This window comes from Calypte anna, chromosome 3 (genome assembly GCF_003957555.1).
Source record: "Calypte anna isolate BGI_N300 chromosome 3, bCalAnn1_v1.p, whole genome shotgun sequence".
Taxonomy (NCBI): domain Eukaryota; kingdom Metazoa; phylum Chordata; class Aves; order Apodiformes; family Trochilidae; genus Calypte; species Calypte anna.
This window is the reverse complement of record NC_044246.1, coordinates 29,343,978-29,357,342: the sequence shown is the minus strand read 5'-3', so window position 1 is coordinate 29,357,342 and position 13,365 is coordinate 29,343,978.

The following is a 13,365-nucleotide window of genomic DNA, read 5'->3' as shown; positions in this document are numbered from 1 at the left end:
TGAACATTTTTTGTATTACCAACATATTACAGGAGTTGTCAAAAAAGCTAAGTTCATAACAAACCCCACAATTTCTGTGAATCTGTGATTGCACAGTCCAGCACTCAAGGCCTCAGTGAAGTTTTGGCTATAGAAGAAAGCAAATAACTGCTCTATATTAATGTCCTTTCTTTATGCTCATTCTGCACCTTCATTTCTCTGCGAATAGAAGAGAGAGGGAGCAAGACAGCAGCTGCTGAACACACTGCTCTCATTTGTTCCCAGATTGCATAAACCCCTGGAGAAGAATTGTTGCCCTCAAGAAGCCTACCAGGTGACATCAGGACCTAGCCTAATGACACAGGGAAAGAGGACCTCACAGGGAGAAAAAAGCTGATGCTAAACTTCATCAGTCCACTACAGCACCTGGCCAGAAAATGGGCATCTAGACATAGCAAATAATGTGTTGGTGTCAGCACAAGATGGGAAGATAACATGAGAGAAACCACAGGGGATTCAGTTCTTAAAAACATATTTTTATGTAGTAGACAGTCACAATGGTTCAGGCCCCTGGATCTGAACCACAGAGCATGGCCTGAACCATGATGCTACTTTAGGCAGCACTGACAATTCAGTTTTCCCAGCCAGTCTTTCAATGACTTTGGTGCTTTGAAAGAGACAAAAACCCACTATGGGACCTTACATCTTCCCTGATGCACAATCCACCACCTAGATAAGCAGCAGTGATTAATTCAGTTGATGATCCAAGGGAAGTTGCACAGACTCTGTGCAGCTTCCCAACAAGACATAGCTGACCTCTGGGATGTAGAGCCCTCTGCAGCCCCCTAGATTTCCACAGTAAATAGATAATCAGGTTTAGGGTGGGACACAGAGTTTTCTTTGGAGGAAGAACTTTGCGACCATTTCATACTCTTACTCTGTCTGGTAAAATTTACTGTAAGGTCAAGAGAATTTACAGTGAGGAGAAAGAGCATTCTTGCTTTAATTAATTTAAAGGACAAAATTCTATTCTATTGCCATGATACTCCTATCAAAAACATGTATGTTACATATGTTTTACACAGAGCAGCTACCTGAATTGGCTATTGCTTCACTTTCTGCCTACTGAAATGCTTTTTCTGAGTTTAAGGATTCCCTGCTTTAAGAAGCCACCCTCTTAAATATTTAGTTTGCATGAGATGATGCTTTGAGAGAGAACTTTGATCTAGTGAATTTATTCTCCCAACTTTCCTTTGAGTAAATTCAAGGCAGAAAGGCAGGCTCCTTTGGGGCAGTTCAGAGTATTTATCACTGAAAGTCTCATCTGAACTGGTATAAGGTCCAGGCACATTAGAAGAAAGTAGACCATTGCAAAATTTAATTCTCTGAATACATTAAATGAAACCTTTGCAATTCTTAATCTTCTTTCTTTAAAGCATGATTTCCAAATTTTCATTCACTGTGCATCACTTGCTGCCAACTAACCTGCTAAGACCAGTGTCTTTGTTGATGTGGAAATGAGAACAGTACCCAAGGTTTCAGATACATACATGACATTTTAGAAATGCATTCATATGCTAGGTGCTCTTCCTGAAAAATATATACTGGGGAGAGGGGAGTAGGGACCTCTTCATCCAGGGGGCTCCAAGGGCTTTATTCAATATTCTCCAAGGGCTTTAGTCACTTTATCAGCATCATACCAGGACCTCTTACTCATTTAATTGTTTTTATCTGGAAATGTGTCACAGTTACTTTAGCAGTTCTTTTTTCCAGGTCCATGATTTTGTATCTGCCTCTATTAAGACATACAAGGTTCAAATGACTGTCTCTCACCAAGGACAGTCATCAGAAGCCAGAATAATTATAAGCAAACATGAGTTTAAACATGAAAGTGAAGCAAAGTCTTCAGTCTCCTAAAAACTAACTTGATAAGACTAAAGTTCTAAAATCAATAAATGGATTTTTTAAAAAGACTCTATTGGCTGTCAAATTTTAAACTTCTAGACAGTGAAAGAGGACATAGGAAAAGTGGCTGAGGGAACTGCTGCTGTTTAGCCTGGAGAAAGAAGGCTGAGGGGAGATCTTATCACTCTCTACAACCACCTGAAAGGAGGCTGGGGTGAGGTGGAAGCCTGTCTCTTCTCCCAGGTCACAAGCAGTTGGACAGAGGAAATGGCCTCATGTTATGCCAGGTTTTTAGAAGAAATGTAAATGTGGCACTTAGGGACATGGTTTAGTGGGGTACTTGACAGTGTTATGTTAACAGTTGGACTTGATGAGCTTATAGGTCTTTTCCAACCTAAATGATTATATGAGTCTCCATTAATGCAACCAATGGACAGAAACACAGGTGGCATGACTGTGAATGTGTAATTCTGCTGCTGCTACTACTCCTATTTTTATACAATTAATATGGAGTTTCTCTGCTATTGTACTGCATGGCTTTCCTAGGAGAGAAAAGCTTCCTTACAATTATCCCATATTTGAATTCCAAATGACAGAGATAATTATGGCAATACAAAAAGGCTGCATAAATGCTCTATCAAATACTTTAAAAAAAAAATTAATCTTGTCTTGCTCTGTAATGAACTGCATTTAGCCCAAGACCATCATCACAGAGGGAGGCTACAGTTATTAGCAACACCAGTGGGAGGTCTCCTGTTTAGAGTTCATCTGGTGATGATACTTATCTTCTCCATTACCAAGAAGAATTGTCAATGCATAAAACTGATCCATCATAAGCTGATGCTTAGATTTGGTCTGATCCTCTCTTGAAAAAAAAAAAATCTCAAACATTTTAAAATTACTTTTGTGTCAGTCAATGTTTTAATGCCATCATTCTGTGCTTCTAATTACATTATGATTCACAGAAGCAATTTTGATTTGTAAATCTTTCAGAGCAAGAGAGATTTGACTGCCCTCATCATCAGAGCCCTAATATATTTAGATGCACCAGGCTGTGTTTTTCCCTCTGACTCAACACGCAGGGAATTGGGAGGCATGCTTAGGAAAGATGTTGCATTCTAACAGCATTACAAGAGGAGAACAAAATCGATATTTACAGAGAGAGTCTGTGACAGTAAAGTGATGTGCAGGAACACTGAAGTAATTAATCACTTACACGTGAAAGGTGCATACCTTAAGCCCTCCCATTCTCTGTTCTTTTGGGTTTTTTGATTCTCTAAACTTGTGTACAAGGAAATATTCCAGTGAAGGAACACCAAAAGGTTATTCAATTTGAACAGCCTGTATCATCTCTGCACTTTTGACTAAACTAATTCAGAGAGTTGTTAAGCATTCAGAGAGAATTTGTATTATGCTGAACTAAATTGAACATTATTCACAGATACATTGCTTCTTCCAAAAATTCAAATGAAAAACACTAGTTGTTAAAAATCCAAGGGGGAGGGGAGGGGGGGGAGATGGTAGAAAAAAAGGAGAAGAATATGATCCTGTGCCTGGTAAAAATTCAGCCAAAATATATGAAAATATACATAGTTTTGCATTTTATTTGCTAAAATGTAATACATGGAAGTACTGATCATGAGAAAATTTTTTAAAGTCCAAGAGAAAGAGTAGGTGTTCAAATTAGAGACTAGATACCAGTGGGAAGTTAAGTGATGATCTTGTCACTTGGTTTGGATATTTCAATATTGATAATCTCTATATGATGCATTTTCCTATCAGTTCTGACACAAGAGTAAACAATTTGATCCTGTATGATGAAAATAAAAGCTTGATATGAAGTAAAAATTGAAAGGAAGCCTGTCAGTTTGTTTGTAAGAAAAGACTTTCAATCTTAAAAAAGCATCATTCTGAGAAAACAAAACAACTCAGCAATCACTGCCAAAATTATTGAATGGTGTCTGGAAAATTTAACAAAATACTGACCCAATATTTAAACCTTTTTTGGTAAAAAAACCAAACAAACAAACAAAAAAAACCCAAAAACAAACAACAGTGAACAGAAATCTTTCTATCAAGAAAGACTGGGACATTCCCAAAAGACCATGGCTGCTACTAACCCATGCTGGGGCAGGCAGAACCTCAGGCTACCAAAGCACTATTTCAACCTCTGCAGCTGGCATTTTAGTTGATTGACAGAGTTTTTCCTCAGTACCTAAATCCTGATTAAAAGTTTGGGTGCCCTCAGCAAAGGAAAGACATGGAGCTGTTGAAACAAGTCCAGAGAATGGGCCATGAAGATGACCAGAGGACCTGAGCACCTCTCCCATGAATACAGGATGATAGAGTTGGGGTTGTTTAGCCTGGAGAAGAGAAGGCTTCAGTGACACCTAATAGAGGCCTTCCAGTACCTGAAGGAGCCTAAAGAAAGATGGGACAATTTTTTTAGCAGGGCCTGTAGCAGGCCCATAGGAAAATGGGTGATGGTTTTAAACTGAAAATGTGATTTAGACTAGATATAAGGAAGAATTGTTTTACAATGAGGGTGGTGAGACACTGGAACAGGGTGCTCAGAAAGGTGATAGAAACCCTATTTCTGCAAACATTCAAGGTTGGACAGGGCTCTGAGTAACCTGATCTTGCTGAAGATGTTCCTCACTGCAGAGAGGTTGTACCAGGTGACCCTTAAAGGTCCCTTCCAACCCAAACTATTCTGTGATTCCATACTGCCATCAGCAACTCACACATATGTCTTCAAGATGTGAAACGTTCACCATGTCATTGTTCATTTGTCACAGCCTGTATTGACAGCTCCATGTTATTCTCTATTTACTCAGTGAAGTAGTGCTGCTGGATTTACAGCCCTCTGCAGTAGACACCTCTCATTACCAAGTTACAAACAGGTGACACAGTGACTGAGATTTAATCAAAATCACATGTGTTATCTGTGACTGGAAATTGGACTTAGGTCCTTCAAATCCACATCCAACATGGTGATCCTTGAATTATCTTTTCTACCCATGTGCATTTCCTCTGCACAGCAAAATTACAGACAGGAAATTTATTACTGTTCAGAATATACCAGAGTCATCCTTCTGGTGTGAAATCAACACATTATTTTACACTGATACTTTTGACATGCCTGACTGCCCAGTGCCTTGCCATACATCACTGTTTTTCACAGTGTTACCCTTGATGCCAAAAGCATTTCTTAGGGAGCAGGGCAGGAGGTGCAACTCAAAGCACAGAGTGGCAGTGGAACATAAATAGCAAAAGGGCTGCACTGTTATCTCCTTTTGTGGTCCTAAAATACCCATTTATATATATTTTTTGTTTGTTTGTTTTGTATTTCCCACAGCCATTTTTCTACAAGAGAGCTCCTAAGAGGAAGGTCCAAGTCCAAGAGAAGCCCTTTCATGGAAACTGTCTGTGACCTCTCAGTAGCTCCAGATGTTCCAGACTCCTTAAGAATCTGCTGGGCTTATCTGCCTCTCTGCCCGCACCAGACTTGACTCACCCTTGTTGCAAGACGAACATCTCTTAGGGCACGGCGCTCCAAGGTCCAACAGGTGTTCCAACAGAAGTGCACAAAAGGTGCCCCAAGGTGGCTGCCCTCAGGACTGGTTAGCCTGGCTCGGTGCTACTGCTGCAGATTCAACTGATCTCTCTGCTTCCTTGCTCAGGAATGAGCTGAGCCTGTGTCTCAGGTCTCACCTTTTATTGGCCTCCCAGTCCTGCTCATGCGCAGTTGGGGCCCACCCTAATTAGGCACAGGTGGGCTTAACACAAGCTCATGCCCACTACCTGGTAATTAGTGGCACCTGGTTGCCTCATTGCCTCATTTGACTACACCCCCCCACCTTCTGGCTCAGTGCATTTAAGAAAAGACCCATGAGAAACTCAAAAACTAATTCTGACAATATGAATGTATCAAATACAGCAGTTTTCAGTATATCCACATCTAAAGGTGAAGCTTTATCTTTTGAAAACAAAGTCCCTTTATTTAGCTGGAAGCAGATTAGGTTACCTGAAGACACTCAAGCAAGATACCAGTCTCCAAGTCTGTGCAATTTCACAGGATCTGTGTGCTTTTTGCCAGTCACCATGTACATTACAAAAGAACAATTTTGCAACTCTTTTTCTCATACAGTCAAACTGTGACTTCCTCTGTCAGAGCTGATCCAGGATTTCTGCTCTCTGTCTCTATCTTTGCCAAGGCACGAAACTGACCACTGGAGCTGAGGTTTAGAGGAATGTTTACAATCCTTGAAGCAGTATGTAGGCTCTGTTTACTTTGTAGACCCTCATGTAATCAAGGACTGATGAGCCTGCAGTAGTGCTGGGTTTAAAAAGACACCAAGTTACATTTAAGGTTGATACTGACAAAAGTGACAATTAGGACACAAGTAGAACAGGTCTAGTGTGGACAAAGAAGCTCTCTGGGGGTCTAAATACATAAATCAGAATCATGTCAAAGAACAGGTAGCTTGGTTGCTAGCAGCCAGAGGAAAGGCTGACCCCACTCTTTGTTATTTTCCTGGCCCAGCATCTGGGCCTGATTGGGATATGGCCCAGCCAGGTTATCCTGTGATCACTCAGAGCAGCCATGCTCCCAAACCAGCCCAACACCTTCCTGCTTCTGGACTTTGTTCCCCAAGGCTTCCTTCACACTAAGATTTTTATATGATCTGTGCTGCCACACAATCTCTGCCTTCATTGTTCCTCTCATTTCTCATGGGACTTTCTTTCATCTTTTGCTTAATTAATGAGGTTCCCATATTCCCTTTTCAAGAGTTATACATCATTTGTGTCCTTGTCTCCAGACTGCTGAGCTTTGTTTGCTGCTTCAGTTCTGAGACTCTCACCTGCTTCTTTAAACCAGCTCCATAATTTATCCTATTTCATGTGTTAGAAAACACAGTTCAGAAACAGCACACAAGACATGCCACCTGAATTGCCTGCATTTGTCATCAGCAAGATGAGCAGGGTAAGTTATTCCACAAACAAATTATATCCATATTATATATCTGTGATGATATATCACATCAAACTGGAAAGGTGGTGCATGTGATTTACAGGAGTATGAAATCTTATTTGGGTCTCTTCCTGAGTAAAATTTTCAAACTACACAGGAAAGACCATCACAACCATGGTCATCTTCACTGCTGGTATAATTTATGAACTTAGGTGTCAGCTGAGGTGAACTGAATTTACTACCTGTAATAAAAATAAGCTTTAAGAGAATGCACCTTAGAAACATATCTTCTACTTCAAAGGCAGGGCCGCAAGGGCACAGATAGAGCCATAGATTACTAGGACATGGTTGCTGTTGCAAGGCCAGAAGACACAAAAACTGTTGCTGAATTTTCAACATCTTCCTGTGCCACAGCATGACAGTGGATTTTGGTTCCTATTATATTTGCTCATCCATTTCATGAAGGACATAAACATGCCACAGCCTTTAACACCAGCCTGGGAGCATTTTCCACAGCTTCCAACCTCTCACCCCTCATCTTTTAGGATGGTCTGCAAAACAGCCTTAGCAAGTTACTGGCTGAGATTAATAAGTGTTAAATAACCAGATACTAAAAATCATATCCCCTGAGACATCAGCTGTATGTCACGTTGTGGGTTTCCACTGGTTCCTCTTTTTTCCCTGAAGGCAGTGATCTCACCTTTTACTCCTTAGATTCAGTACCTCTCCTTTCCTTATGCCTGCCATGGCCCCTTGGGCATTAACATCCTTTACCTCCTAGAGCCTCTTCATCCTCAGGCTGCTCTTGATTTCAGTTTCCCACTTCTGTTTCAGGCCTGGAGAAGGCCGCTGGACCAGACAACATCTCCTTTTTCCCACCTGCAGCAAAGGCTGTCACCTCACTGTAAAGCCTGCTCAGATGTAGGTTGAGCAGAAACACTATTACTTCCCCTCTTATAAACCTGGTCTTTCCTCCCATGCTTGCTACATCGCTACTAGCCAGCAGGCTGTGCTAAGGGATCACTTTTATCTGTCAGAAAAACTGGCTGCGAAGCAGCAAGCAGCAGTGGTTTCCAACCTAGGAATCTGATGCAGCTCTGCCCAGGCAGGGAAAGAGGAAAGATACATTTCCCCATCGGAATAACAGCAGTTTGTCACCATGCGCAGGATGCCATGTACTACCCATTCTCTGTCAGAGAATTTTAAACATGCCCTAGTGACAGCTAGGTCACTTCTTGAGCAGAGGAACACACCACAGGAACTTTCTCCCTAACAGCTATCAGTGGGTACTTCTTTTCCAGCAAAAAGAAACATCCTGTGATAATGTCAGAAAAATGATGACCGAGCCTTTCCAAAACGTGAAGTGATGAAATAAGGTTAAATGCCATGGATGGTATCTTGCCCTCTGTGATGTCACTGAGCATGTTGACCCCAGGCTCACAAGGACTCTGTATGCCTGGTGAGGCAAACAGAAGAAAGATGCCCAAATCATAATGAGCTACTCATTTCTGTTCTTCTAAAACTTTGGAAGTGGTTCTATTTTGTACTACCACAGGAGGGTGTAAATCAAAAGCCAGAGGAAAACAAGAGGTAGGAAAACAAGCCAGCAAGGTGTGGTTTTGTAGCAAGTGTGAATGGGTGCAGGCATGGTGCTCCCCTCCCAGCCACTACCTCTCTAGTGCCTGCACCAACATTCCCACCACAAGCATGCCAGGATGGATCCTTAGGAAATACAGCATTGTTTTTTGTACAGTTTGGCTTCCAGGCCCAGAAACAAAATGTTTTGCTCTGCATGAGGCATGGAAAGCAAAAGCACAAGATGGCATCACAGTTAATCCCGCATGCAAACTTCCCTCAGGCTGTCTTCACGGCTATGTGTTGTAGGGGGAAAAAAGAGAGAAGATCACCAGGTGAAAGTGAAGCTGTAGCTTTGTGGGATGCTAAGTCAAGCTACTGCTTTGCTCCTAAAAGGAAGAAGTCCCCCTCTTCCCTCCATCTTGTGCAGCTCTTCTTCCTTATGCTTCTGCCTACACAATTCAGCTGCCTCCCTTATGAGGGCTCTGATAAGCACTGAGCCATAAGCCAATTTTGTTCAACATGACAGTAGAGCACTATCCAGCTTGATGGGTCTCTTTCTTGCTGCTGACTCAGATGAGCTGGCAGAGGTGCCAAATGATGAGTGGATTAGGACCAAAGCAAGCAGTGGGTGCATGTAGGAGATGGGCTAAACGGAGGGAGGTGGGGACATTCTTCCTTGAGGGCAACTGAACCCTTAGATAAGCTTGTTTCTTAGGAAACACACCTTCATGGTGCTGCTGTCCATTTGGCCTGTTCAACTAAACTGAAATTCTTTTGACAAGAATCTCAATGCTCTTTTAATTGAAACAGGCTGCTCTGTGAGCTTAGAAAAATAAAAAAATAAAAAAACAACACCCCATGCCTGCCCAAAGAGGACATTCTTCCTTACAGGTGACTACAGCAACCAATTAGAGAGAATTAACCAATTTAACAGCAGCTTGAAAAATTACATTGCCAACTAGTGGAAGGTATTCCTCAGTCAAACCATTCATTGTCTCTTCCAATGTGAGTCTACTTGTTTAAAGAACCTGCAAATCCTAATTTTATTACATAGCAGTAAACTGAAAAATCCACATGGAAAAGTAAAAACAAAACAAAAAAAAAAAAGGCAGAGCAAAATATTCTCATTTCAGTGTTTAATTGACAAGTGCAAACATAAGGCTCTCATTCTGCAAGATGTGTGTATCATTCCTTTAAAAACAAGGCACATGTGTGGGCAACAAGCAGTAAAAAGGCAGTGCTGACTGCAAACATTATGCTGCGAGTTTTAAACCAGTGGGGGGAAAAAAAATAGATTTATCAGAAAAAATATCAAACTAGGCTTTGGTATTTCATGGTGCTGCAGGCCCTGCCCCAGCCTAATAGATAGCCTTGCAAATGTTCCTCTATGCATGGCTTTCCCTGCCCACACAGAGGGTAACAGAACAGGCATTGCTATTCCTCCTTTTTGCCAGTCCTCAGCACTGAAAGCTTTGCAAAAGAGTGCTGCTATTAGTATACATATTTGGTATTTCACGAGGTGAGTTAATTTGCTAAACATTGTTAAATAAAGTGATTTACCTGCATCTTTGCCAGTCTAAGTGCTAGTTCCTCTGCACATGATATGTCCTCTTCTATTTATTTTTAGGTGGGAGAAGATGAAACTGCCACAACTTCAAGAGCCAGAATTATTTGGGTAGGTTGTAAGGTAATTCGGATCCATGGCTCCTAAGCTATGTTCTGACGCCAGAAATTATTTGCCCTCTAGAAATGCCCTACACCTACATCCTTAACATGGACCTCATGTGGGCCAAATGGGGTACAAAAGCCTCAGACATTGTGGTAGCTACAATGATTTCCCAAAGAAATGGACTTTCTATTTTAAAGGCCAAATCATCTAGAGCCAGTCATTTCAAGATAGTACACCAAGGCTGCTGAACTATCAACAAATTACACGCATATTTCATTTTTAACTTTCTGCCAGCATACAAGCCACTCCTTTTGGATTTTTACCAGGAGGAAATAAATTGGAACATTCATTTTCCCAAAGCAGACGGGTCTTGGAACTTCTCCCATAGCAAATTTCAAGGAATGTAATACAATTCTCAATATGTGACAGGTTTTTTTCATTGTTGAAATGCCCAGCTTTTGGCAAGATTAACTCCCACTAACGCATGAGCAGCAGAGAGACCTTCAGCCTGATTTTAGCTCAGAGATTTTTTTTGTTTTGCTTTTCCTTTTCTTTTTTCCATTTCATTTTTTGTTTTAGTTAATAATGAAGCTGGTTCTTAAAAAGGCAAGAACATGTCAGTTGGGGGCAGGTAGGAATGGGATTAATCTTCAAGCCATCAGGAAAATACTGACTGACATCTTAAAATGTCTGCTGCTTTGAAATGCCCCACACAAAACAGGAAATACCACGTTGGCTCTATTACCACAGGAAAACCACTTTGGCTTCCTGTTAGCAGAAAGATATGTCTCATACAAATGAAGCAAACCCTCATTGCAATTGGTCACTTTGATACAGTAAAGCTCCCATATCAAACTTCAATCACAGTATATGGAGTTCCTCACAGAACTATGTCGAAATATGCTTACATGGAGTATCTTGCTAATTTCAGTTTAAAAATACAAGTATTCATGTTATATCTATAATAGACATGTAAGCTTACATATGGGTCACATAACAGATGCAGTATGCTCTATTTTTTTGCAATTGGAAATAATTTCACAATTCTGAAATTCTAGATAATATTAAATAAAATACCACTTCTTTTCTTCCCCTCCTCTCCTGGCTGTTCTAAATCACCTTTTTCCCTCAATATAGATATTTTCTGCAAAAATAAAATTACCTGGGAAGAAAAAATGTTGTTTCACGTTATTTATTCCTGTTTCAGTTGAAGCCCATTAACTTGTAAATCATCAGAACTAGATTCAGAAACAAGTCACTGTCCCCTCATGAAGCCTCTCCCATCTTCAGAAAAGAAATGTGATTCCAGCTCATTTTGTAGCTTGTTGAAATGTACACCAACAAAAGAGACCTATTCGATTTCCAGAAAGCCAGCAGAGACCGGGTGCAGGAACAGCTGAAATCAGGTATTGTCATTAGTTACTTCAGAATCTGCATAACTGCACCAGTAACTGTACCAATAGCAAAAGGCTTTACTGACAAAGGAATAAGTGAGCATGTGCACACGTGCGTGCATGCACATTTTTTCCTGAAAAAAAAAAAAATATACACAAAAGAAGTCTGGTGAGGCAGATGGTTAAAGGCTTTTAGACATTCACCGGGTGTGCACAATTTCCCTGCACTGTGAACCAGCAGTGCAGACCTTCCAAATTCAGACCAGCAGATACCTTTTACCCCAAGCATCACCAAGTGGAGCACAGAAGTGTCCAAGTTTCTCTTTCCAAGGTCTCTCCCTGCTGCATCCACCTGTTGTAGCTCTCAGCCTGTTCGTGCTTCTTTCTCTGATTATGGCTTTCATCTTGTTGTGCAGCCCAATGACAAATGATGAACCAAGTGAAAACTGTCACATTGATTGTGACAAAAACTGAATCCTATTTTATTACAATTTTAATTTCACATTCCCCAAACTTTCCATTCGTTTTGGGTCCGAATAGTAGCTGAAGAGAATGGAGATAGACTCCCAGCATTGCACTTACATAAAACTCATACATTTATTTTCTTGAACACACAGAAATTTCTTAAAATAACAACTTCATAATTCATAGACAAGAATTTTATGCAATTTTCAGAGGGCAATGCAGCCCATCCTCAGCAGGTTCTCAGAAACTCGGTAGTTCAACAATAAGTATCTAGTTGCCATCTGAGTCATTGAAAAGCTATTTTAAGCTACATAATCTTATAAAAAACAGAAGCAGAATTTGGGTAGTTTGAGGATATTTTTCTGTCTCTGTATTTTGGAAACCTGTTTTGTCTATGTTTATACAAGCACAGTGTGAAAAGAGCCAACACAACATGTGCAGGCCACATAATGCTTTCCTTTGTATAGTGCAAATCTGCTTCAGTAAATGGAGTTAATTAGAACTTTGCTCAAACCTGCAAGGCACTGACTAGTCTGTCTCAGTTTGAGAGGCCACTTGAGCACTTGCTTGTTATTAAGATCTAAGTGAAGAAGTTTTTGAAGAAATAGGTTGTTAACATACTTTATTTCATAAGAAATAGAGGTCTGCACTTGCAAGAGAAAACTTCAAGTGTACATTCAATTTCATCTCCATTATTTATCAATTATTCAACTCAAATTAGTTTAAATTGAGGTGGACCAAGCAGATTAATCCCTACACTACTAGCTTTCACTGTGGGCTCAGTTTATTGACATTAAGTCAAGTTGAAGGGCTAGTCCTCTCCCACCTGGGCATCTTCTTTGAAGAATTTTATTTAGGAGTAGGACACCCACAGAGGTCTACTGTTCAGAGGGTGTTCTAGGAATGGTGGAAGAATAATAATAAAAAATTCTTAAAATTGGCTCAGTTTTAGAGATTTTTTTAGGAATTTATCTCTAAGTCAAATTGCAACAGGTACTGAGCTTGCTTAATTTCTACAACTTCCAGCTAGAACTACTGAAGCGATGAAATCACCACTCATGTTAATTTCCTGAAAACAGTTTTCTTTTTAGCCAACCTGGATTTTACTCCTGCTTCCTCATTTAGTCATTGTCACCCACTTCCAGGTCTCAGCTAACATTCATTCCTCACTGGCAGAGTAGCCCCAGTTATTAAGTCCTGAGTCAGTATCAGCCCTTACCTTCACATTGATAAATCCCTTTCCTACCTGAAGCTATAGTGCTATCCCAAGCATAGTCCTTTTTCTGCATTCAACCAGCCCCCATTTCCCCTGATCCTCTCCCATCAAACTTGTATCAAAGGAGCCTACATTCTTCATGCTGTTTCCCCTTTATTGTAGCTTAACATCTGCTCCTCACTTT